The 26,692-nt window shown below is 51.5% G+C and overlaps 1 protein-coding gene across 6 annotated transcripts in view; it reads left to right on the top strand.

Annotated features, from left to right (window-relative positions):
* The first annotated feature begins 10,079 nt into the window (after positions 1 to 10,079).
* Positions 10,080 to 26,692, top strand: part of DLGAP4 (DLG associated protein 4) — a 136,756-nt gene continuing 120,143 nt past the window's right edge. Inside the window, exon 1 of one of the 6 annotated variants that reach the window (XM_082430117.1) lies at positions 10,080 to 10,276. The gene's annotated coding sequence lies outside the window, so the exon portion shown is untranslated. The remainder of the gene's footprint in view (positions 10,277 to 26,692) is intronic. The other 5 variants (XM_082430119.1, XM_082430113.1, XM_082430116.1 and 2 more) reach the window with 5 other exon arrangements.

Here is a 26,692-nt window from a genome sequence, read left to right as displayed (position 1 = left end):
AAAAGAATGAAAAGAATTGAGGACAGTCTCAGAGACCTCTGGGACAGCATTAAACGCACCAACATTCGAATTATAAGGGTCCCAGAAGAAGAATAGAAAAAGAAAGGGACTGAGAAAATATTTGAAGAGATTATAGTTGAAAACTTCCCTAATATGGGAAAGGAAATAGTCAAGTCCAGGAAGCACAGAGAGTCCTATACAGGATAAATCCAAGGAGAAACACTCCAAGACACGTATTAATCAAACTATCAAAAATTAAATACAAATTACTCAGCCATAAAAAGAAACGAAATTGAGTTATTTGTAGTGAGGTGGATGGACCTAGTCTGTCATACAGAGTGAAGTAAGTCAGAAAGAGAAAAGCAAATACTGTATGCTAACACATATATATGGAATCTAAAAAAAAAAAAAAAAGGTTCTGAAGAACCTAGGAGCAGGACAGGAATAAAGATGCAGACGTAGAGAATGGACTTGAGGACACAGGGAGGGGGAAGGGTAAGCTGGGACGAAGTGAGAGAGTAGCATGGACATATATACACTACCAAATGTAAAACAGATAGCTAGTGGGAAGCAGCCGCATAGCACAGGGAGATCAGCTCTGTGCTTTGTGACCACCTAGAGGGGTGGGATAGGGAGGGTGGGAGGGAGACGCAAAAGGGAGGGGATATGAGGCTATATGTATATGTATAGCTGATTCACTTTGTTATAAAGCAGAGACTAACACACCATTGTAAAGCAATTATACTCCAATAAAGATGTTAAAAGAAAAAAAAGAGTGACACTTAGGACTTGGCTGGAAGATTAATCCCTCCTCATGCTCCTGATGATGTGATTTGTCTGGAACAGCTGCGGCTGTCTTGCACTCATATGGGAAGCCAGCCTTAGGATGGAGCTGACACATGGAGAAGTACTGGGTTGAGAAAATATCAGTGAGACAGAACTGGAACTCTGACTGAACTGTGCCTGAAGCCCACCAATTCTGGACTTCTTCAATTATATGGGTTAATCCACTTTATGTTAAAGCCAGCCTAAAATGGGTTTTGTTGTTGTTGTTGTTGTTTATAGCTCGGGTTAGCAAAGTATGGCCATGGCCAGCCTGTTCTTCTAAAAAAATTTTGCTAGAACACAGCCATGCCCATTCATTTATATATTGTCTATGGCAGCTTTGGAGCACCGAATGGTCCACAAGCCTCAAATATTTACCATTGACCTTTTAAGAAAAAGTTTGTCAACCCCTGTTATAACCCAAAGCTTAGTATTCAATATGTACCCCAGTCACTCAGGATAGAAACCTAGGAGTCATCCCTGACTCCTCTCTCTCCTTCATCCTCTACATCTAATCAGCCCCAAGTCTGATTGATTTTATAGTCTAAATATCTCCTGAATCTGTCTGCTGTCCCCCAGCCCCAGTACCCCTGCCCTAGGTAGACCACTGTCAGCAATCACGTGGGTCACAGCGCCCACCTCCAGGCGGCCCCACAGAACTGCTGGGTGATCCTTCTCCCACCCAAACTTGATGAGCCCTTGGGCTCCCCACTGCTCCCAGGGTGAAGGCCACACTCCCTGATTGACACTGCAGGACCCTCATGATCAAGTCCCCACCTGCAGTTCCAGCCCTATCTCCCCTCCCCCTCCACCCCCTCTTCCCCAGAGCACACAGGCCAGCTCCCCACCTGTGCATAATTCCTCCCAGTTCCCCAAACATGGCATGCTGTGTCCCTCTTCCTTACACTCTTCCCCACTTTGTCCACCTCTGGACTCCTGTGCGTCCTACAAGGCCTAGCCAGAGCCTCACCTGTTTTTTGATATTCCTCTGATTCCCCCAGGCTGATCAGGGCTCCCGTGGGCCACACCCGGGCTTCCTTCCACGGCAGCGCAGTCATATCGGACTCTCATGTCTGTTCACACATTCGCTACCCCCGCTGACTAATTCGTCTTCTCGCTTAGCTTGGTCCAGCTCGGGGCCATACACAGACTAAGGGCTCAAGAAATGTTCATGGGGCACAATGTTCCCTGCCCTCTGCTCCAAAGCCACCGTGAGGAATCAGGGGTCTCCTGGCTGGACGAGGCTTTGAAGGAGGGACCATCTGAGCTCAGTGTTAACAGAGGTGATGGAAGGATTGGAACTGCCTGGGCCTCCCAGGCAAGAGCACCTCCAGGAAGTGCAGAGAAATGCCTCCCAGGATTCAGAGAAAGGAAAAGTAGGGCAGGAGAGAACGGGCCACTGCGGCGGCCCCTTGAGAGTGCGGAAGAGAAATGAAGGGATTACGAGGAAATGTCATTAAAATAAAGATCTTCCCTGGCCTCCGAAAGTCAGGGCGCCAAGAGGAGGCCAAATGGTCAGTGAGGGGACCACCGGGTCCCGTCAGAGCTGCCGGAAAGTTTAGGGATTTACAAGACTGGCCCTTTGGAGGATTTAGGGAACATCTGATTTCTAAGTCCTTGACTAAAAACACATTTGGCCAGCAGCTGGCTGGGTCCTGGGTGAACCTTCCCAAGAAGCTTCTGTGGAGGATCAGGGGAGCACTGCCTTCACCCACTGTGGAGGTCTTGGCTTCCACATGCCAGGGCTTAGGGCTGTGGCCCCATTCAGTGCTCCTTCCAGAAGCGGGTGCTGATGTGAATCCAGTATACAGAAAACCAGAAACCAGACCAGGCCTGAACTCCCTCACGGGACTAGAGTGAGGAGCAGGTGAGACAATGGATGTGAATGTGCCTTGCAAACTGTAAAGTGCTGTCACACCCTGGCAGTGTCTCTCCTTGATACAGCCTTCCTAGAGACTCCCCCAGCTGACCGAGTCACCCTGTTCTCCCCAGACTGTGTATAAACCTCACTCTTGCACCTATCCCCTCCGTCACAGACCCTAAGGTAGGACGTGTCCCCGCACCAGACTGAGATCCTTGAGGACGGGGACAAGCACATCATTCTTCCACATCTGGCTCGGTGCCTGGCCCAGAGCAGTAGTTTGGCAGCTAGTTCATGAATGACCTTGAGTTGTAGAGAAGCAGTTAAATTGAGGGTGCTGGGTAGCCTCAGTTTGTAAAAACAGGGACCAGGTGGTACGTGATGGAGATCTTTCTAATAAAATGACAAAATATTTTGTAAGTTGTGGCTCAAGCAGTGTGAGCGTCTGGAAATGCAGTCTCAGGGTTGAAAATGCTAAAAGCTGTCTGGTCCTGTGCTGTCCAGTAGGGTAGCCACAAAGCACGTGTGGCTATTTCAATTTCAATTTAATTTAAAATTCCGTTCCTTAGTTGTACTTGTCACGTTTTGGGTGATCAGTAGCTGCACGTGGCTCTTGGCCACTACAGGACAGTGCAGATGAGAGCATTTCCATTACTGCAGAGGGTTGTCTTGGATAGCACCCCTCAGTGCTGGGAAAATTCATGTCCGTGCGATATCTCAGGCCCTGATCATCTTGGGGGCTTGCCTCCAAGATTTCTGGGAGAGAGCTGGGGGCTCTGGAGCCTGACCAACCTGGGTTTGGATCCCTGCTCAGCCATTGACTTGTGCAGCCTGAAGCAAAGGGACTTCCGCCTCCTCCCTGAGGCTCAGTGTCCTCATCTGCAGAATGGGTGACCGTATGCCTGCACAGAGCCGTGACAGTTAGAGAAAAAAGCTTGTAAAGGGCTTCTCGGTGTCCTGTGCAGGAGCGAGTGAACCGGCTACACGGCAGCTCTCAGAGGGAGCCTCCAGGCTCCTGGAGCTTGGAGCTCAACTGCCCAGGGGCAAGGCAGGCTGGAGCTCCTCCGGGCACTGAGGGCCAGTCTGGGGCAGTGGCTGGTGGGCGTGCCTGGCTGGGGGCAGTCTGTAGGAGAGGGCGAGGCTGGAGCTGGTGGGGCTGAGGCTGGGCAGGGGCAATGAAGCTCACTCCTGAGCCCATAGCTGCGGAGGAGGACGCTTTGCAGTCCAAGTTAGCATGCACTTCCTCTGTGTAAAACTCTCCGCTGTCCACCAGCTGGCTAGAGGATAGTAATTAATAATAATATGAACATAATAGCAACAATATTTACTGAGCATTTTCTATTTACCAGGCACTGTGCTAAGAGTCATAATACACATATGCATTAGCTCATTTCCTCCTCACAACAGGCCTGTGTAATAGGTGTATTGTTCTTACCATTTTACAGATGGGGAATACTGAGGACATTTGTTCTAAGTCACACAGTTACGAGGTGGTGGAGCAGGGGTCTGACCCCAGGCTCCAGAGTCTATGCTTTGGATAAAGTACAGACTCCTTACCTGGTCTTGAAGGGCCCTGCAGAGCCCTGCAAAGACGGCCTTGGTCACCCTTCCACCTTCATCTCGGGTCGCTCCCCACCTGTCTGGTCAAGTTCCTCAGACACCCCAGGTGTCTCCTTCCTATGCCTGTGCCGTTGTTTATTCCTTGACCTAGATATCCTCCCCTCTTCCCCTTAACCCTCCACAGAGTCCTGTTCATCCTTCAGGACCCAGTTCTAGTGTGAGCATATTGAGGCCAAGGACTGGGCCTAAGTCATTTCTGTGTCACAATGTCCAGCACATGGCTTGGCGCATTGGCGGTCTTGGTAAATTATGGGTGGTGGATTGGAGGGGGATGAGTGAGTGGGTGGAAGGATGGATGTAGTAGATGGATGGTGAGTCAAGGGGAGAGTAGAAGTTGGTGGATGATGGGAAACTGGATGGGTGGACCAGTGGCCTATGCTCAAATGCCAAAGGGGAGATGGGGCCTGAGCTAAGCACAGGGCAGTGGTGTGGAGAGCAGCGGCAGTTTGAAGACATTTCGGGGCAGAATCAGCAGGGCTTGCAGGGGGCTGAGGGGCGGGGAGGGGTCCAGAGCGATGGCCAAGTTTCTAGCTCGGAGACTTAGGAGGATCATGGTATTTTCAGGGAGGAGCAGGTTTGGGGGAGATGGTGATAAGGTCCATTTCACGTGTGGGAGCGTGAGGGGCCCATGGAGGGAAGGTCTGGGAGGCAGCTGGGGAGATGAGCCTTGGATAGGTTCAGGGGCAAGGCCAGACCTCACAGAGACTTGGAAGGTCATGTGGCTTCAGGACCGAGGGCTAGAGCACAAGGCATCAGGGAAGGCGGAGGAACCACGGTCCCTGAGGTAGAAGAGCAGGAGGGACACAGCACAAGGCGGGAGGGCACTGCCATGTCACAAACATCCATAAATCATTGCAGGCGGTGTGCTGCGGGCAGCCAGTGCCAAGGGAGGTGCGGGCAGGAGACTCAGTGCTGGAAATGGGCCGTGAAGGGTGGCGAGGTTTTGACCAGCCCCAGGAGGGGTTACCCTGAGCAGGGAAGCTGCACAGGCCAAGGCAGGGAGCAGAAATAGGCAAGTTATGTCCACGTGCTCTGAGGGCCTCAGAGCCTAGGCAGCCAGTCAACTGAAAAACAGGAGGCTCCACACCTTTTCTCTGCCCCATCTGGCACCCTGTGACCACAGCCTCCAGGGTCCGGGAGGACCCTGGGGTAATCTGGGTGCTGTGCTACTTGGGACAAGTCACCTCCCCTCTCTGGGCCTCATTTGGAAACTGGAATCAATGCCACCTGCCTGGTTTGCTGAGAGGAGTGAATGAGATGTGGGAGTGTGAGAAGCCCCCAGTTGCATGAGGAAACTCCATAAATGCTATTTTTAAAAACTGTTTTTTCATTTCAATTCCACAGATATTTGTGGAACTAAGGTTCGGTGTAAATCCATTTTGTAAATTAAATTTTCGTACAACAAATACCATTTTACCTGGGGTGGCAAGGTTGGTGAGGCCGTTCATTGTTTGAAGAGCCCTGAGTCGAATTCTTTTGAAAAACCCCAGTCGGTTTGTTTTTCGAGTTTCGACTTTTCAGGCTCGCAGAGGGAGGCTTTCATTTGTTCCTTGTGTGTTTTGAAAAGCTCCTCTCAGCTGCAGTAAGAAGAGGGACCGAGGGAGACAGCAGAGCACCCAGGGAGGGGGCTGGTGCAGTGGTCTGAATGAGAGATCATGGTGGCCTGGACAGGGGGTGACTCTGGGGATAAAGAGAAGGGGATTCGAGAGATGTTGAGAGAGGAGGAAGGTGCATGAGAGCCCCTGGCATCTTGGTTACCGAAGAGTGTGAGCTGGTTCCAGGTACCTGGTTAGATGATGCCGTAAGAGACAAGATCTCTGGAGAAGAGACCCTGGACACGTGGCGTGTGAGGTGCCCACAGGATGGCGGGCAGAGCTGCCCGTGGGAATTTGGCTTTGCGGACCTGGCCCTCCAAGGGGCAGGCTGGTCTGGAGAGAAAAATAAATGTCTGTGATAGGGAAGAAGAGAAAACCCAGAGCTTGTGACAATTAGCCAATAAATATTTATTCAGCATTGAAAACATTTGTTGAGCGACGCCTTCCCTGAGCACCTCCGCGTGCCAGGTGTTGTGGTGGGCACTGGGGACCTGGCAATAAACCAAGTAGACAAACTCTCAGCCTCGTGGGGCCGACATTTTAGTGGGAGGGGCAGGGTGTAATCAGGATAAATTGCTCATTTGCATATCCTCTTATAAAGTGGTACGTGCCTAGGAGAACAATAAGGTGGGGTGGGGGACGGGCACTGGGAATGTCAGGTGGAGTGGCTGAGCAGGCACAAGTGTGTGCTCACTGAATGCATTTAAACCTTACAACCTTACGAGGAAGGTGCTGTAAATATTCCCATTTTAGAAATGAGCAGCTGAGTCCCAGAGAGGTTAAGAAACTTGCCCACAGTCACTCGGCTATGTAACTGGCAGAGCCTGGATTTCTACCTCAAGCCCATGCTCTTCTGTTAAGAGTCTTAACTATTGTGCTGAAATGCCTCTCATTGACAAGGTCAGGGGGGTAAGGCTCACTGACATCTGGGCGACTGACATTCCAGGCAGAGAAAGAGCAAGTGGAAAGGCCCTGAGGCAGGAGCATACCTGGTATATTTGGGGAACAACGCAGAGGCCAGGGTAGCTGGGGCAAAGGGAGTGAGCAGAAAGTAAAGGGGAGAACCGGACGTGGTGGAGGGACCACCCATGGCATCTGTAGGGCTGTCAGCTTTTACTTGAGGTGAAGTGAGGCCATGGAGGGTTTAGAGCAGAGGAGGGGCAGGCTCTGACTTGTGTTCTAGCCCGATTCCTCTGGCTTCTGTGTCCGGAGCAAGGGCAGAAGCAGGAGACAAGAGAGGACGTGACTAATCCAGGCAAGAGGTGATGATGGCTCAGTCCACAGCAGTGGTAACATGCAGGTGGTGCACCAGCTTCTTGATACGTCGTGAAGGTGGCTTCAGTAGGAGCTGCTGATGGCTTGGCTGTAGAGGGTGAGGGAAAGAGAGGCATCAAGGATGACTGCAGGGCTTGAGCCTGAGTGGCTGGTAGGAGGGGGTTCCATTGACTGCGATGGGGGCAGCTGTGGGGAAGCCGCTTCATAAAGTACTTTCCATGTCCGTTATCCCTTTTAATGCCCTGGCTACTCTCTGCAGTAGGTGTTGAAACTCTCGGAGGTTATGTGATTTGCTCAGGATCACTCAGCCAGAATGAGGTGAAGCCAGGACGGGAAGCCAAGTTGCATTATAGGGTTTGGAATTTTGGTCCATTCATTCAATCAGCAAACATTTCTGGAGCACCTTCTGTGTGGTAGGCACTGCGCTGAGCATTGACAATGATGACCAATGATGATGGCCCTGCCCTCATGGAGCTCCCAGTCTGATGGAGAAGGCAGTGTCATCCGATGATCATGGAAATGATTTCCTCACATCAGCATGATAAGTGGTGAGAAACTGAGGAAGCCCTAGGAGCCAGTAACTGGGGACTTGGACTGGCTGGAAGGTCAGGGAGGTCTTCCTGGAGGAGGCAAATGTCAAATGCAAAGGCCTCTGGGACAGAGGGTCTGTAGGGGTGTTGGGGGATTCTTGGGAAAATACTCCCTGGTTTCCCAGGCCATAGTGGAAGAACCCCAAGGGAATCACAGGCTCCCAGAGGACAGCTGTCCATTGGGAAGTTGCAGAATCTTTCTTTTAGTGTTGGATTATTCTAACAGCTTTATTGAGATAGAATTCATAGACTGTACAAATCTAGATAGAATTCATATACTGTACATATACTGTACCCATTTAAAGTGTACCATTCAATGACTTTTAGTATATTCACAAAACTGTGCATCCATCACTGCAATCCATTTTAGAACATTTTCATTATCCCAAAAAGAAACCACGAACCCCTTAGCTTTCACCCGCTCCCAAACCCCCACCGGCAACCACTCGTCTACTTCCTGTCCCCACAGAGTTCCCTGTTCTGGACATTTCATATGAGTGAAATCATACCCTATGTGGTCCTTTGTGACTGGCTTCTTTCACTTAACGTAATGTTCTCGAGGTTCATCCCTGTTGGAAGTCCCCGAATCTTAATCACCATCAGAGCTGGCAAGAACCTAAGAGACTGTCTTGTAGGCTTCTCCCACCTGTTGTAAAGTGGGCAGTCAGGAGGAGACTTGCTCTGGTCCCTCAGCAAGGAAGTTGGGCAGACTCCAGGGCAGGTCTTGGGACCCCTTGCCCCACTGCCCTGCCCAGGATGCCTCCCTCTGCCGTCACCTCTCTTCCTTCCGCTTTGGGCTCCCACTGATTTTGGCTAAAAGTGACAACTTGGTCAGGCACGCATCCTCCCAAGCACTGAATTTTCATGTACTGGCAATTTTCACGCCCCATGGTGCATCTTGGAATCTTTTAAGAATTTGTGTCTGCTAATTCAGAATGTTTTGGAAGTCAGTGTTTTCTTTTCCTTCTATTTAAACACTTTTCATCAAGACGGTTATGCCTGTTTTTCTGGGTTGGAGATTTCCCCACCTGGGGAAGCAGGGCCACACTGGGGTTAAGTACCAGGTCTTGGAATCAGATGCCCTGACTCTTCCTCGGTGTGGGTAATTACTGAAGTTCTCTGAGCCTCAGTTTCTCCTTTTGAAAAATACGGAACACATTGTAGCGCTGTGAGGAGACAATGAGGTCAAAGGAGGTGCAGATATAGAGAAGTTAGAGATTATGAGGGCTTTCCAGGGCCCTGGTGTAACCAGGAGAAAAAGATGAACCTCCCCCATCATCCACTGCCCCTTTCTCCGTATTCCTACTGTGAACTGACCCCTGGACTTCTTCTCCCGGGGCTGAGGGGGAAAGCCTGAGTTCAGATCCCAGCCCAACCACTTGGATTGTGTGTCCCCAAATCAGCTAGATGACCCCTGTGTCTCCGTTTCTCCACCTGTAGAATGAGAGAGCAAGGGTGGGGGCTTCCACTGAGGCCTCCAAAGCAACCAAGAGGCTCCTGGGAGTGGGGGTGTGGAATGAGGGGGCCTTTTTCTTCTCCCAGGAGGGCCTGGTTCCTGCTGATTTAAAGATCCAAGCAGGAGCAGCAGCACCTGTTCAGCAGAAGTGGGTGGAGAGGGACACCTGGCTTCCCTGTGCCTCTTGCACGAGACGAGACCTGTGATGTAGGAGGTCGGGGGGTGGTGATGCAGTGCCTCCTGCTCTGAGTGCAGGGGACAGGGACCGAGCCTCTTTGAAGGGTCTTTTTCAGGCACATACTCTGTGCCAGGTATTCTACCTGCATTATCTTCTTAATCCTCACAGGAGACCTCAGAGGTGGTACTCTTATTTCCATTTGACAAGCAGGGAAACTAAGGCTCAGAAAGGGGCAGCTGCCTGCCCAGTGTCGCCGGGAGAGTGAGGGCTCAACTGGGGTTCGAACTCGGGACTGTGTGACTCTGGCCCCTTTCCTGACCGCCCCCATCCAGGGAAAAAGAGGGAGAAGCAAGATGGGTAGGATCTGAGCCTTTGGAACCCCAGCTTCCCAGCTGCTGTGGGGATTCTGTGGGTGGTGGGGAAATCATTGTAAATATACATGACATGCAAATACCCCTCTGAAAAACAATGTAGGGGCCCTCGTGAGCCGGGATGCCAGAGTGCTTTGGAAAATGTAGTGTTGTACAAACACTTGGGTTTCTATGATGATTGCTCCGTGGTGGCCCCCTCCCCAGCGTCCCCAGGGCCAGTCCAGGGGTCTCAGGGTGGAGGGATTATCCCCGGCCACCTCCTAATTGACGTTTTCCTTCATTCTTGCAGGCACCCGTGCCTCCCCACTGCCAGGGGCCTGGTGGCCAGAACCTGGTCATTCCAGGTACTGGAGGGCCCCGTCCCACGTTGCTTCCCTCCAGCACCTCTGATCAAGCGCCCGGAGGGATGTGTGTGCCAGCCCTCGGTCCAGCACCCGCTCCCGAGGTGACGCCTGCTGCTTCCCGACTGGTTCCCATTTCCCCTCCGCACGTAGCTCCGGGGTTGGTAAGTAACTGTGTCTGCAGCCTGGGCACACGGAATCAGGGCTGCTCATCCGCAGACCCGTGCTCGGCCCAGTTGGGAAATGTCCAGCCTTCCCACCCAGCGGCACCCACATGCTGGTGAAGGGACCTCAGTGAGAGCTTTTATATGTCTGGGCTCAATTTATAGTTGAAACACGTGTCTCATCCAGTCCTCCTGACAACCCAGAAGTTGGACACAATGATTGCGCCCATTTTACAGAGGAAACAGCCTCAGAGAGGAGAAACCACCTGCCTGAGGATGCACAGAAAGCCCAGCTCTATCCATCTCAAAGACCAGCTCTTACCACACCCAAGGGGCTGGGGGGTTGGTGACACGGGCTCAGGAAGGGAAGGGGAACGTCGGGCCAGGCCGGAAGCCATGGAGCTTATGAGACCCCGGGGGCGGGGGCTGAGGTGAGGCCATCAGAGTTCCTGAATCTTGGGGAGCCCTGTTGTTCCTGCCCCTCCAGCTTGTTCCACTGGCAACCCTCCTGCCCCACCATGCCTGAACCCAACGTGGATGAGGGGCCCGGCCCTGCAGCATCTCTGATCATCCTTCCCACAACAATGATCCCAACAGGGTGCCCCCACTCAGCGCCAGCCACAGCGCCAGGCACCACTTTCCTGCATCTTATTCTCCTACCGCCTCCCCAGGTTGTGCAGGTGTGACTAGTTCACAGATGAGGAAACCGAGGCTCAAAAGAGCTCATGGGAGGACTTCCCTGGTGGTCCAGTGGTAAAGAATCCACCTTCCAGTGCAGGGGATGCAGTTTCCTGGTCGGGGAACTAAGTAAGATCCCACATGCCGCGGGACAACTGAGCCTGCGCTCCACAACTACTGAGCTGGCATGCCTCAACTAGAGAGCCCACGTGCCGCAAACTACAAAACCCATGCGCTCTGGAACCCACACATCACAACTAGAGAGAAGCCCATGCGCCGCCAACGAAGTTCCCACATGCCACAACTAGGACCCGACACAGACAAAAAAAAAAAAAAGGGAGCTCAAGGGGCTCGCCCAAGGTCACCCAGCTACCACTCAGCACTACATGGGGTTGTTGGTTTAAGATCTACCTCCTAGTCTGGCCTCAGCAACCCAAGGGTCGGGAAACACTACTTCATTCCCTACCGGACAGCCAGCAGCTGTGCCTGGCACGTAGTTGGTATACAGTAAATCTACGTGGGAGGAAGGAGAAAGGGAGAGGAGGAAGGCACTCTCACCTCCCTCTACCCAGACACTAGCAGGACCCAAGAGCCCACTGGCTTTTGGGCCGGCCTTTGGGCCAGCCGCTGGTCCCTGCTGACCCCAGAGAGCTGGCAGTCCACTCAAGCCTTCAGCAAGGCGGCCAGCCCCTCTGGTCCCCATTCTCTCTGCCAACAACTGATCAACTCCCTAATGGGATGGTTATGAGAAGGGAAAAGACTCGTAAATATGGATAGTATACCAATGTCATAGGATAATAAAAACCCGGTAAGTTCGCTGTAGATAAGGTATATAGAAGTGCTTCTTCAGGAGCAAGAGCTGCACACTCGTCCGGTGCCCCCTTCTTAGTACTAATAACTGTGAAAGGGGCCCTATTAATTAGCTGCCCCCCAGCCCAGCTCCCCCGATCTGGCCTGGGCTGTTGTAGTGGCTACACACAGCTGTTACATTTGGCGGAGGAGCTGTCGCAGGAAAAGACGTGATAAGGCCACCTGGTCTGAGAGCTGTGTCTGTGGGATTTAATCATATGCAGATACTCCTGGTGGTGCCCTAGGCCCTGCATGCCCTCCCTAGGGACTAAGTATGTGACAGGAGCAACCTGAATGACAGCGGCCATTTCGTGAGCAGTTACTATGTGCCTGGCACTGTGCTAATGCTTCATTTTCTTCATCATCTCAGTTAAGCTCCTAGTGACCCTGTGGGAGGTCGATGGGGAGACCGAGGCATGGACCTGGGGGAGAGGGCTCATCCGGCAACACTCTAGTCCTTCCAGAAAATTACCGCCACTCTCTGCCCACCTCCCTGCCCCGCCCCGCACCAGCCAGGCCTGGCCGGAGGGACAGGATCGTGGCCTCCAAGAACACAGCGTAGCTGGCAGCCCCTGGCATGTGTGGCCCAGTGACGGAGAACGGGATTCCTTGGCACAAGCTGGGAGCGCAGCCGTCAGCACTGCGCCGAAAGATGGAGGACCGGGCGTCAGCGAGGGAGGTGTTACTGCTGGTATTTTGCTAACGAGCTGGTTATTTAAAGAACAGCCAAAGTCGAAGTTGGGAAATTGGATGGGGCGTCTCCGTGCCCAGGGCAGAGGCAGCCAAGGGCCCGGGAGCCTGGCTGGGTAGGGACAGAGTAGCCACACATTCTTTCTTTTCATTTGCTTTTTATTATTAATAATGGTAACAGCACCATAAAAGTCTGGAAAAGGATTACCTTTGTGAAGAAAAGAGGATATAAGGATTGAGAGTGGGGCAGGAGGGGTTTCTGAGGGGTAAGCGGTGTTCTATTCATTGACCCAGGTGGTTTTGTGATCATTTATTGCAGTAAACATTTTTGTTTTGTCTGCTTTTCTCTATGAATTAGGTTTCACAGTAGAAAGGCTAAAGAGCAATGATAACAATAATAGTTAATACTTCTTGAGCACTTACTAAATGCCAGGCTCTTTGCAAAACATTTTACCTTATTTCATTGAATTCTCACAGAGTCTATTATTCTACCCATTTTACAGAGGAGGAAAGTGAGGCTTAGAGGGGTAGAGTTATTTATCATGTTGTCGAAGAGCGCTCAGGTGGGAGAGATGGGATGAGAAACAGGACAGACTGACTCAGGCCGGCATCACTGTCCCATGTTCGAGATTGGGGGCCAGGAAGTTCCCCCCAAAGGGCAGGGGATCCTCCATTTGTCCCTCCGATATGTGTTGCTGCCATTGCGTTCTTAAGGCTTGGGAGGCCAGGCAGGTGTCTGTGGCCGTAGGCGATACATGAAGCATCTGAGAGTGTGGCAAGGGGTCAGAGCAGAGCATTTAGCCATCTAATGTGTTGACTGATAGGAATGGGACCTCCCTAGGGACAGGCCACGGGGGGGAGGCCAGGGCTCACCCAGGGATCACTCAAGGTAAAAAGAGATCATCCAGGTGAGACAGGGTCAGGCCCAACCTCTGAATTAACTGCACGTGGGGCCGAACTGCCATTTCCTGAGGACCCACTGTGTGCTAAGTACGTCCATTATCTTCCTTAGTCTTTAGAACAACCCCGAGAGGTCAATGGTATTGGCCCCATTTTATAGATGAGGGGACTGAGGCCTCCAGAGAGGAGATGACTGGCCCAAGTCCACACAGCCAGTGAGGAGTGGAGCTGCTCCACCAGCTCCGCTGTCTCCAGGGCCCTGTGTCCTGTGTGTGCAGCAAGCACTGCTCGGGGCTGGGGTCCCGGCCCGGCAGACACCTGGCACGGAAGCTCCAAGCAGCCCATGACTGGAGTCAAGTTCTAAGGCAGACCTGTGGGTCCCCAAACTGGTGCTGGGAACATGGCCTGGAGGGTGACACGGCAGAGGGTATCTCCAAGCCCCAAAGCAGAGGCGCCTGCTCTGCAGACGGCACCAGCCCCAGAGGCATTCCTGCATTCCCGGGACATTTGTTGAGTGCTAGTCCCTGCTAGTCTGTGCCCCTTGCAGAGCACACAGCCTTAGGGAGGGACAGATATTATACAAACACCCCAGCAAATAAACTGAATACGCAGCGACTTCATCGGTGCTTCGAAGGAAATTAATGGTGACGTGATAAAGATGAAGGGGGAAGGGGGCCTGAGTGACACAGAACAGCATCAGAGGGTGGTTGTGGTGCTTTACTGAGTTAAAACACGTAGAGGGCTGGAACAGTCCCATTGTTGCATCACTGGTGGCGGCTGCTTTCACCACTGTGACCTCCAGAGGTGACACCTACCTGCTGCGCTCTTGTCACGTCCTGCCAGGGCCCTCAGTGCCAACTGGTCCCCCAGACTCGCCTTTCCCCTCGTTACTGAGAATCAGACCCAGCTGGGGATGAGGCCCAGGGAGGTGGGCAGCTTAACGGGGTGCACATGGCTGGCTGGACCCCAGGCCAGCACCACCCCCTGCCCCCGTCCCCAAGCCCCAGCTACATTCCCACCAACTCACTTGCATCTTCCAATAAGCACTCTCGCCAGAGACACTGTTATGGAGACACCCTGGATTTGCTTTTTTTGATAACCATTTACCCTGCCTGGGAAGACAGATGCTACCTTACAGACACTCAGAGAATCTTAAATCTCAAGCAGAGAAACTTATACTGGTGAAGTCAAACTCTTGCAATCACGGAATCTTAGTCATAAATAATCCAGCAAGAGCAAACATACGCGTTTTACAAGTAAGTTCACTGCACCTTTCCTGAAGACAGTGATAAATTAGAAACTACCCAATTATCTATCAGCAAGAGATGGTTAAATAAATTACGGTCCAGCCAGACAATCGTGTTCTCAGCGGCAGTGGAGACAGTGCTGTAGATCTATTCTTGTTGACATGGAAACATGTCCGTGGTGCATTGTTGAGGGAAAAACAGGAGGTTATAAAATGGTGTATGTTGTATGATCTCATTTTTGTTAGGAAATGTATATATAAATACATGCATGCTCCTGCCCATTATACTGTTCGTAGCATTTTCTTCTGGATGGTGAGATATGGACAAGCTCTATTTTTATTTTTGCTTGTATCATTGAGGTACTTTTCGGGTACAAGTGACAGAAAACCCAACCCAGACTCGTTTAAACAAAAATGGAATTTATTGGCTTGTGAATGTAAAATCCAGAGGCAAGTCCAGCTTTAGGCTCAGCTGGATCCAGGGGCTCAGACCTTGTCACCAGGACCTGATTTTTTTTCTACCACTGTTTTGTTAAAAAATTTATTATTAGTAGTAGTAGTATTAGTATTAGTATTATTTTGGCCTCACCATGTGGCATGCAGGATCTTAGTTCCCCGACCAGGGATCAAACCCATGCCCCCTGCAGTGGAAGCATGGAGTCTTAAACACTGGACCGCCAGGGAAGTCCCCAGGACCTGATTTTTACTATTTTTTTTAACACACTTTATTTTTTTTCTATTTTTATTTATTTATTTTATTTTATTTTTGGCTGCGTCGGGTCTTAGTTGCGGCACGCGGGATCTTCGTTGTGGCATGCGGGATCTTTCATTGCGGTGTGCAGGCTCCAGAGTGCATGGGTTCTGTAGTTTGCGGCACACGGGCTCTCTAGTTGAGGCATGTGGGCTCAGTAGCTGTGGTGCGCGGGCTCAGTAGCTGTGGTGCACGGGCTTAGTTGCCCCACGCATGGCATGTGGGATCTTAGTTCCCGGACCAGGAATCGAACCCGAGTCCCCTGCATTGGAAGGAGGATTCTTAACCACCGGACCACCAGGGAAGTCCCCCCAGGACCTGATTTTTAGTCACCATTTCTCAACTCTGCTTGCTCTGGGTTGTTCCTATGTTCTCATAGGGCTTTCTCATACAGGTGATAAGATGCCTGTCCAGAGGAATATGCAAGACTTCTTCCCAGATAGCTCAGACACAAGTCCCAGAACAGAGTCTTGGCATTGATTGGTCAAATTTATGGACACGCCCGTTCCTTAATCAAGTGCTCTGATTGGCAGCCTGGGCCTATGTACCACCCCACAGCTGGAGGTGGAGTTGACACCCAGAACTTTACCAGTGGAGAGTGGGGAAGAGTAGCTTCCACAGAGAAAATATAGGGCTGTGGCCTAAAGTAGACCCAACAATAGCCAAACACAGCACATTTCCCCTCCTGTACTTATCTGAATTTCACAAGATGTGTAACTTTCATAATCAGAAAAAAACAATACAACTATTGAAAGGAGTCCTGATCCCAGACCTTACAATCAGAAGCTCCCTGAGGCAGCTTTAGACTCTCTTGGAATCAGAATGTCAGAATCTCTGAAGTGGCAGTTCAGCTCAGGAGACATCGGCTCTCTCTGTGTCAGACTCCACTCTGGGCCCAGTGGAGGGCGGGGGAGGGGAGCCGTCCTGGCCTCCAAAGGTCTTGTAGTCTTTGGAGGAGTGGGAGGAGCCCACGGATGATTCATCTGGAATGTGGGTGTGCATACCGGGGCTGAGGGAACACAAGGGCTAGCATGGGAGCAAAGAAGGCTTCCTGGAGGAGGTGACACCTAAGCTGAGTAGCCAAGAGTACAGGAAGAAACAATGAGGCACATAGAGGCACATGTGGTGGGAGAACAACCAGTGGATGAGCAGCAGCAGGCCCTGATCACAGGGGCTTTGAATGCCAGGATAAGAGCTTGACCTTGATCCTGAAGGCAGTGGGGAGTCTTTGAAGGATGTTGTGGAAGGAGGGAAGTGTCAGCAAGCTCAATATGGCTGGTGCTGAGAGTATAACCGTGGAGGGGTCAGGTTGAGGCTCCATGTAGGGAAGGAGAGAAGAGACCCAGTGGCCCCTTAAGAGGGGGCCTTAGATATCTACTGGTCTAAATTCCTACCCACCCTGGGTCAGAATTCCTGTCCCGATGTATCCAGCCACTGCTTGCATACCCCCAGAGATGGGGAGCTCACTCTCTGTTCCCTCCACCTCTAGTTAGAAAACCCCTGCACAGGATGAAGTCCACAATCCTGCCATTGCCTGAGGCACACCCGGAACACTGCCCACCCACCTGCCACTGAGGTCTTTCTCCCGAATGACCTGCTGGGAGGGCTGCCAGGGGCCTGCATTTTCAGGCCAGAGGGTTCCAAAGCCATGGAGCCCTGAGTGTCTGCACAGCCTGCTGGGAGCTTGAAGAGGGACAGGCAGAAAGTGTCACATCAGCCCGACAGCAGAGTAGTGTTTAGGCCTTTGGACACACATCTGCCTCAGCAGTTCTCCAAATGCCCTTTGCATTTTACAAACAAGAAACTAGGCTCAGAGAGGCCAAGCCACTTATACAAAAACACAGAGCAAGTTAGAGGCAGGTCTGGGACATGGACCTAGTCTCTTCCACCCCTGTCCCCTCCAGGGCCCTCCTACCATCCTTCAGGTGAGCCCTGGTTACTTCGTCTACTTGGACAGCTTTTTTCTTGGAAGCTCCAGCTACCTCAGATCCTCCCCTGATACCCTTCTAAATTCGGAGGCAGCCAGCAAAATCTTCATTTACCAAAATTTGTGTGTCTGTTTATTTTGACAGCAGCATTTTTTGTTCCTGATACATCAAAGCTGTGATACACATGAGCCATGTTTTATGGGTCGCCTCTAATACTTCATTGCGTCCCACAGTCCCCATTTAATCATTCATTCTCACACTCCCCAGATATTTATTAGCACCTGCCATGTGCCAGGCGCTGTCCTAGACACCAGGCTACAAAGATGCATTAGAGCAGCCCTGCCTGGGGGGAGTTCACAGTTCAGCCGAGGAGAGAGGCGCCTCTATCACAGATGGCAGGTGACACATGGCAGATCAGAGGGAGGTGCTGATCACTTGGAGATCTCTGGGGCCAGAGCAATTGATTCTGTCCCTCTGAGCAGAGTCTTGAAGGATGAATAGGGGTTCTTCATGAGAAACAACTGGGAAGGTTACACCAGGTAGAGGAACTGGGCTACGCAAAGATCTCGCCTGCTTCCTGCTAAGCGTTTAGGCCACCGGGCATGAGGGGTTGGGGGGAGAAAGGGCTGGAGAGGTCAGCCCAGGCCAAAGCTTAGAAGGCCTCAACTGTTGGGCCAGGGAGTTTGCATTTGATCCTTGGAGCAGAAGGGAGCCAAGGGCAGGGCAGGTTTGGGTGTTAGAAAAACCGGCACATTGGGCTGGTGACAGTTGCGGGTGACAAGAGGCAGGGCAGGACCATGGGAATGGCTCAGAAGGGCGCTTAGCAAGGAGGCTTAACAGGACTTGGGGACTTAGTGGGTGCTGCAGAAGGGGAGAGGGAGGGTTGAGTTCGATCCTGGGAGGGGGGTGGTGTGGGCTTGGGGGCCCTGTGGACCAGTTTTGAGGGAAATCCTGGCAAAGGCTGGCTCAGTGTCAGTGAGAGGGTCCCCAGGTGGGGCCAGCAGGGACCTCTTCCGCTTTCATGAGACTTAGAGCAGCAGCCCAGTGAGGCCTCCAGGGTCCCCATGTCCCCACTGAATGACTGAGGTAAGTCCCTTCTCCCCATGGAGCCTCATTTTGCTTCTCTGTAAAATGGGGTGATGTGATAATACCTCCCCAGGAATTGTGGGGAGGGTCAGAGGAGGATGTGGGAGGGGCAGGCTTTGCAGAGAACCTGGCACACATTAAGTGCTGGTGACTGGGGGCTGCTCTGGTTATCATGGTCACGGGTGCAGAGGTGGGCAAGGGAATTGGGGTGTGTCACCTGCAGAGGGGAAACCAGCGACCTTGTGGGGGCCTTGCTCCCTGCCTTTCTCTCTCTGTGAGGGAAGGCAGGGTCAGGGTCTGGCACTCAGACCCAGGGGAAAAGCTCCGGGGAAGGAGATTCCAGCTAAGGCTAGGAAAACCATTTGGATACAAAGAATTCTCTGCAGATGGGCTAACTTGGTGATAATGAACTCCCCATCACTGGGAGTATTCAAGCATCAGCTGCATCACAACTTGACCAAAATGTCTATAGAGTATTTGTAATTCTGCTGAGAATCTGGAAGGTCCTTTCTAGTCCAGAGAGTCTTTGACATCATGTTTTTTCTTCTCTGAGCCTCAGTTTTCTCATCTGTAATATAGGGAAAATAGCAGCCCCTGTCTTCGAGTTGATTGTAAAGTTTAAGTGAAATCATCCAAATAGAGTGCCTAACCCAGATTTGGCAGAGCAAGTGCTCTGTGAGTGGTTTTCATCATTGTTGATGTTTTACTAAATTCCTGGGTGTGTCACTTCCCTCTGAGGACCTCAACTTGCTGTATGTGGGTCAGATGCTCCCGCCCGCCCACCCTTCAGGACCCAGTCTCTGGCCTTCTCCTTGCCACTGTCTGTCTCCAGCTCCTCCCCTCCCCCCACCCCCCTGGAGGTGGTAGGAATTCCAGACCCTTCTGGGCCCCTTTTAGTTCCTGCTTGAGCGAGAGTTGGCAGGTTGGGGCGGCGGGCGCCATCCGCCTCCCATATGCTTCCTGCTATTTAGAGGAAAACGCTCCCCACGTTCCTGCAACCACACGGGCTGACATTTCCAGACAGACGCTGGAATCAGCTCTTCAGGGGACTGGCAGATAAATTTGGCCCTGGCTGTTGGGAGAATATTCAGCCTTAACCGGGGAGGTGGAGCCCAGGCTCACTGACTTCCGTCCACCCCACGTCTCCTCAGGCCTGGCCCTTGGCGGGGGCTAGAGCACTGTTCTACAGCTTTGCAGATTAGGGTAAGTCTTACCAGCCCAGCTCTCCCCCCCGGAGAGCCCCAGGTCAGGAAGGGTGGCTTCCAGCTTTGCATTCAGAGGCAGCAATAGTTTGCAAGTGGAAGCAGTACGTCCTCCCCTACGCCAAGGCCCCTGGGTGTTGGCAGATCAGCCTCGCAGAGGAGCAGGTTTTGGTTTAGAGAGAACCGAACTCAAGACTACTTAGGGGCTTCCCTGGCGGTCCAGTGGTTAAGACTCTGTGCTTCTGCTGCAGGGGGCACGGGTTTGATCCCTGATCAGGGAACTAAGATCCGCATGCCTTGCGGCGTGGCCAAAAAAAAAAGAAAGAAAGAAAAAGAAGACTACTTACGTGTCTGTGACCTTGGACAGGTGGCTCCACCTCTCTGAACCTCTTTTTCTTCATCTGTAAAATGCGGATAATAATAGCATCTGTCTGAGTAAATGCCCTTAGGATGGGGTCAGACTCGTGCTAAGCGCTCAACAAACACTAACTGCTGTCATCATCATCGTTATCATCATCATCATCGTCATCATTATTATTTGGCCCAGAACAACGCCTGGCACATAGTAAAGGCTTAGTAAATATTGCTGTTTTTCTCTTCTTCTTTCTTACAGTGGCAGCTACCTAGGGAATATCGGAGCGTTTCAAAATGAGCTCCAATAGTGGTGACCAGAGGCAGAAATGCAAGAAAAGGAACATACAGAGGCTGCCACATCCAGGGTAGAGTGTAGGTGGCCAGACACTCCAGCACGTATGCACATACACACACAAACACACACGCACGCACACACGCTCTCTGTCCCAAAGTTTCATTCACCCCCGCTGGAGTCTGGAATGCCCATCTGCTTGAATTCTGTTGGTGCTGAGATATAAGCAACATCCTGAGGACATGAGACACAGAACAGCTTGGTTTTGATGGACGGAAGGGAGAGGAAGTCCTGGCTGGAGGCGGAGTTGGGGGGAAGCTCTGGGCATTGACAGCAATAGGAGGGTTCAGGAAGCCTGAGTAGTGCTGTTTGGCTGGAGTAGAAGGGGGGAGGCGGGAAGGCGTGGGAAGCAAGTCTGAGCTCCATTCAGCACCTCCTGATTGAGCGTGAATACTGGGCCTCATGCCAGACATGGGGAAATGGGTGGAAAAGATGGGCCTGCTTCCTGCCCTCAAGAAGCTCTGGTTCTCGTGGGGATGGGGGGAGGTTGTAGATGGCAAACAGCAAACTAACAAGATTGTAGGTTGTGCTCAAATTGACCAAGGGGCTGAGAGAGGAGGTGGCATGGGCTGGTGGTGGTGGGTACCTACTCGAGGCAGGGTGGGCAGAGGGGGCTTCTCTGTGATCTGAAGTTGGAGCTGACCCTGCAAATGCTGGTCAGGGTAAAAGGACAGGGGGCAGAGGGAGTGTTGGGAGGGAGGCAGGAGCTAGATCCTGGAGGCCTTGGATACCATGTCCAGTCAGAACTGCTCTTGTGGACGGTCATTCTGGTGGCGGGTGCAGGAGCCCGGTGGGGAAGAGATGGGAACCAGGACACACGTCTGCAAAGATTGATTGACAGCCTGCTGTGCGCACTGTTCTGGGCCAGGTAGAGGTGGGTGAGCAGATAGGAGGGAGAGAGCACTTCACTGGGGTCAGGAGATGAGCAGAATCCTGGGACTTGAGACAGGAACGTTTGCAAGGGAGGATCTGCACCTGGGTGTACTTGGGAGGTGAAGTCAGGTGAGAGAGGAGACATGGGGGAAGAATCTTAGAGGAGAGCCAAGTGCTGGGTGTGGGGTATCAGGCCTGGGACTGACAGCATACAGGTGAGGGAGTGGGCACAGGCTGAGGCACTTACCTGCACTAGACCTAGAGGCCAATTCCAGATCTGTTTACCTGCTGTGTGACTTTAGGAAAATCACTTGACTTCTCTGAGCCTCACTTGTTATAATACTGAATCAATTGGAATTGAATTTGGCTGCATTTAACAGAAGAAAAAAAGAAAATAACAGTGATACAAACACCCAGGAGATTATTCTCATGTAACAAGGATCCCAGAGGCAGGCCAGGGCCAGTGCAGCACGTCAAGCAAGTGATCAAGGGCCCAGGCCTCTGTCATCCTTAGTGTGTGTCTTTTGTTCTCGTGGCTGCTCCATCTCCAGATGCATCTGAATTCCAGGTGGAACAAAGGAAATAAAGACTGCATGCTTTCTGAATCTGCCCTTCTTAAAATCTGGAAAACAATAGATTTCCTAGAAGCCCCACTCAGTGGACTTTTGACTACATCTCATTTATCAGATGTGGTCACATGGCCATCCTTGCTGCAAGGGCAGCTGGTGAATTGAATATTTCTAACTGGGCTTCTGCTAATTAGGCAAAAAGAAACAACGGCTAGCAAGATAGCTAGCAGGATCCACTTTAATGTGCCCACCTCACAGAGGCTGTTGGGAAGATTCTGTGAGATTAATAATGTGCATAAAATATTTAGCACCTGGAATAGAGCACCCTCTCAGTATATGGTGGCTTCCTTTATTATACTGCTCTACTGTATTCATTCACTCATTCATTGATTCAGCAAGCATATATTGTATTCTGGGCACCGTATACAGTCCTGGAGACATGACAGGGACAGTGTCTGCCCTTTCCACAAAGAGTAGGGAAAACAGGCAAGGAAACAGGCAGATTCACTCCAGTCCAATCAGTGTCACAGGAGGATTGGAATGTCCATTTACTTATGTCTGTTTTTTCTTACTGCTGTGGTCCCACCACCTAGAACAGTGCCTGACACACATTAAGCACTTAATAAAGAGTGCTGAATGAATGAAATAATTTAAGAAATACTCATTAGGGGCCTACTGTGTGCAAGGCTCTTTGGGTTGGATAGAGAAAGTGGGTGACACATTGCCCCTCCCCACAGAAGAAGTGGGGAAAGAAAATTGCTGCAGGCCAGGCCTTGAGGTGGGTGCTGGGGACCTAGCAGTGGACAAGAGTGTTGTGGCTCCTGCCCCCACTGAGCCCACAGTCTAGGGTCAAGAGCACTGGAGAAGGAGTCTGGAGTCCTGAGATCACATCTGTTCATGTATCCTGGAGTTAAGCCCCGTCCCCTCCTTGGGCCTCAGTGTCCTCATCTGTATGACAAGTGTGAGGGGCCCTATGTGGGATCTCAGTGATGCTGGGTATGTAGGCAATGCATAGGCAGGTGGGCTAGTGCCAGCTTGCCATGTTAGGAGGGGGTGGGGAGGGGACTGCATCTGAGCCCCTTGAAATCTCCTGGGGGCCTGAGAGGGCAAGGGGTTTGTGTTCTGCTTCCATCCTCACCTGCTCCAGTATCTGGGCCCAGCAGCTTGACAACAGCCAAGTAGCTGGGCATGGAGCTTCCAACATTGTATGTGGGCAAGTAGCAAATGGGCTGTGCTGGGTCCCCCAGGTGAGAAGTATGACTGTAGTTATCAGAGATCTCCTGGAGGTAGGGGAAAGCAGCCTGGAGTTTGAGGGTGGAGATCTGGTTCTGTCATTTGGTTGGTTATGTGACCTTTGGCAGATTTCTTGACCTCTTTGAGCCTTGGTTTCCTTATCAACAAAATAGATATAATAATCCTTGCCTTTCCTGCCTCTGATGACCTTGACCCAGCACCCGGCATGTAGTAGGCACTCAATATTGGTAGTGATCATCATTACCATCATTATATTTTCCTTCTTGGGAAGGGGGAGTGGACATTTACTAAGCCCCTATTGTACGCCAGGCTCAGTGTTGGACACACCACCTCATTTTATCACAACTCTGAGAAGGTGGCCTTCTTCCCGTTTATCAGAGGAGGGCACTGGTATTCTTTTGTGGCCTCATCTTCCCCTTCTGCTTTCTCAGAAGGACTGAGTTTCTGGCTTTCCTTGGGTCCCTGCTGAACTGAAACCCTGCAGATCTTTGAAGAAGGGCCCAAGGCAGCTCACGATGCTTGCTCTGAGACCATGCAGGTGGCCTGTGAGGTCAGAGATGGAGGCGGGTAGGGCAGGAATCTAGCCCTCATCAAATGGACAAGGAGCCAATAGAAGGTGGCCTCAGAGATGAGTGATAGAGTGGGATCCATTCCACTCAGAAGTGCTTTTCCTCTTTATTCAGTATCTTGAGAACAGAGCAACGAGCCCAGCCCTGGAGATGAGGTGGCAATGGGCCTGGCCCTTGCTGCCACCCTTGGCCATGACACTCTGCCTGGTGGCCATCACTACTTGCGTCTGAAATGAGGCCAGGAGTGAAAAAAAGGAAAGGCTTGGGAGGCTCTCCTGGCCTAGGGAGATGGATTTTCCCAGTCGAATACCCCTAGAAAGCCTTCCTGAGGTACCCCAATCACTGGGTGAGAAACAGGAAAACAGGCCATTGGCATAAATGACTACAAATGGAAATAGAAAAAGAAGTAGCCTGTTCTGGGCCTTACAAATTCTGGAGCAGATAACTAGCTGGAAAACAGAGGCTTTCATTGCCACCCCAGCATGGGTGGTGGGGATTTTGTCACTGACCTTGGCACTGGGCTGTTTGGAGCGCTATGCGATACGGTCGCCTTGTCCCTGATGTGGATGGCAGGGTGTTGTCCGTGGTGCTGACAGAGGGTTTGGCCCTGTCCCAGTGTTTGGGGATGCTGTCCGTGGTTCTGTCTTCAGAGAGTTCTCATGAGTCATTTCCAGGACTGGTTTTCTGGGAACCCAGTTGGGACATCAGAGACTTTGGCCTTGGCATTGATAAAATCCAAGCAATATCTGAGGTAGGATTCGGGACCATGTTATTGTCTACCAAGTGCTCTTTTAAGGACTTAAATGTATTACGCTGTTTTACTTCTAAACATCAAACTGCAGGAAAGGTACTAATATGTATCCCCATTTTAGATGTGAGCTAACTGAATCCTAGAGAATTTAAGTGAACTGAGGACTCTGTCTGTCTCCAGCCTCTGTTTCCGCAGTCATAATAGGAAGGTTGTCGGTAGCACTGCACAAGCTAATGGGTGGAGTTGGGCTTTGTAAACTGAAGAGTGGATGGGGTGACCTTAGTCTTACACACAGAGGAAGGCAAGAAGGGATTGTTAAGTATATGCTTTTAAAATCTTATGGGGTTTCCTTAAAGGTGTGAGATTTGAGCCAGATCTGAAAGAGGGTGTGAGGCTCAGGGATTGTATGGAAAAGAAGGGGATGCCCATTTACTGAGCACCTACTACGTGCCAGGCCCTGTGCTGGGCACTTGACAAACCCCCACAAGCACACCAGTTCTATTTTACAGCTATATAAGCAGAGAGGAGAGACTTCCCAAGGTTACTTAGCTAGAAAGTGATAAAGCTGAAAAAAGCCTTGAAGACTAGAAACCCACACACTTGAACATCAAGGCTGGAAAGGGTTCTGGGTGTCATCTGGTCCAGCCCAGAGAAGGGACGTGACCCGCTGGGGGCATAGGGTCGGCAGCAGGACTCAGACGATATTTGGCTTCCTTTAGTGTCTTTCCTTTCCCAGGACTATGGCACCACCACCCTCCCCTCACCACTGGCCTAGGCTCCAGGGAGGGCATTGTGTCACAAACAGGGACTAGATGTCAAAGAGGCCCAGAACTCAAGTCCTGGATCTGCCATCTGTGAGCTGTGTAGCTTCAGATAAGTCATTTACCCTCTCTGGGCCTGTTTCTCCATTTTTAGCAGAGCAAAACAGTGCTGTAATCACTGCCCTACAGGGTGGTTTTGAGAATCAGAAGAGACAGTGGGTAGGAAAGGGCTGACAGGTTAGTTGTTAGTAGAACTGAGACCCAGAGAAGGGAGAGAAGCTCCCTCCCTCCAGGCAGCACAGCAAGTATCAGAAGATACTCACAGAGAAGGGCCTAGAACTGCCACCCTGAACCACCAGTGCTACTACCCAGAGGGACAGGCAGCCAGGCTGGGGCAGCACCTGGCAGCCCCAGCTGATGGACATTCCTTCAGGCAAGCAGACTCGAGCCCCAGAGCCAAGTGTCCCTGGGGGGGTCCGTGGCTGGGCCAGCTCTGGCTGTTCCTCCACCAGCCACCCTAACAGCTCCAAGCTTAATACGCCCACAGGGCTGCCGTCATGCCCAATTAGTCCGTCCTCCACCACCCTCTCTCCAGGACCCTATTGTGGCCATCTGAGGCCCTGGATGTGACCATGGCTGCTGTCCTTGGCACCTGTTTGGCTTTTGGGAAGAGGTGGCCACCCGCTCTTATGGCCACCTACGGCCTTAGGGATCTAATTCCCCAGCCCACACAAAGAGGCATTAGCTCCTGGGCCCAGAGATTTGGCTGCACCCTCCCACTACACCCTACCCTGGCTTCAAGGCATTAAAGCAAATGAAGAAGGAAAGAAGGGAAAGATGCAGGGATAACAGAGGAGGATGAGGTGGTGGAGGAAGGGAGGCAAGAAACTTAGCACCACCAGCCGCTCTCCTCGGCGACTCTGGTGTCAGCTGGTGCACTTTATGAGACACAAGTCCGCCTCATCCACACGCTCCTGTGAAGCTCTCAACAGCCTGGGAAACCAGCAAGACGCAGGATCATGTCCATGTCACAGCCCCCGAGAGATGATGTGACATGGGGTCTGAGATGAGGGTTTAGTCTGGGGCCAGGCTCAGGGGTCATGGTGGGATGCTTTTCATGGCAAGGATACAACCTGGGGCCTTGTCCTCATCTCCAGCACCTGTCAGCACAGGGCAAGCATGTCAAGGGAAGGGAGGGAGGGAGGGATAAAAGAAGGAAAGAAGGAGGGAAGGAAGGAAGGAAGGGAAGAAGGGAGGGAGGGAGGGAGTGAAGGAAGGAAGGAGGAAGGAAGGGAGGGAGGGAGGGAGAAAATGCTGAAAGTCTTTCCAGGTACTAGAGGGAACTTTCACGGACCCAAACTCATGGGTGTTATTTGAATGATTTTCTTATATAAATTATGTCATAATAAGTGAATTATCTTTGCATTTTGCTTTTTTCACTGTCCGTGTTTTTGACATCTATCCAAGTTCAAGTGTATCTGTAGTTCATTCATTCTTCTGCTGAGCAGTGTTCCATTATATGTTGATACCACATTTTGTCCATCCTCCTTCTGGTGGACATTTCGATGTTTCCAGTTCTTCACCTTAAGCAGTGTTGCCATGA

Source organism: Balaenoptera physalus (assembly GCF_965194825.1).
Source record: "Balaenoptera physalus genome assembly, chromosome: 16".
NCBI lineage: Eukaryota > Metazoa > Chordata > Mammalia > Artiodactyla > Balaenopteridae > Balaenoptera > Balaenoptera physalus.
The sequence above is the reverse complement of the archived record's forward strand: the minus strand, read 5'-3'. Positions and strand labels throughout refer to the sequence as shown.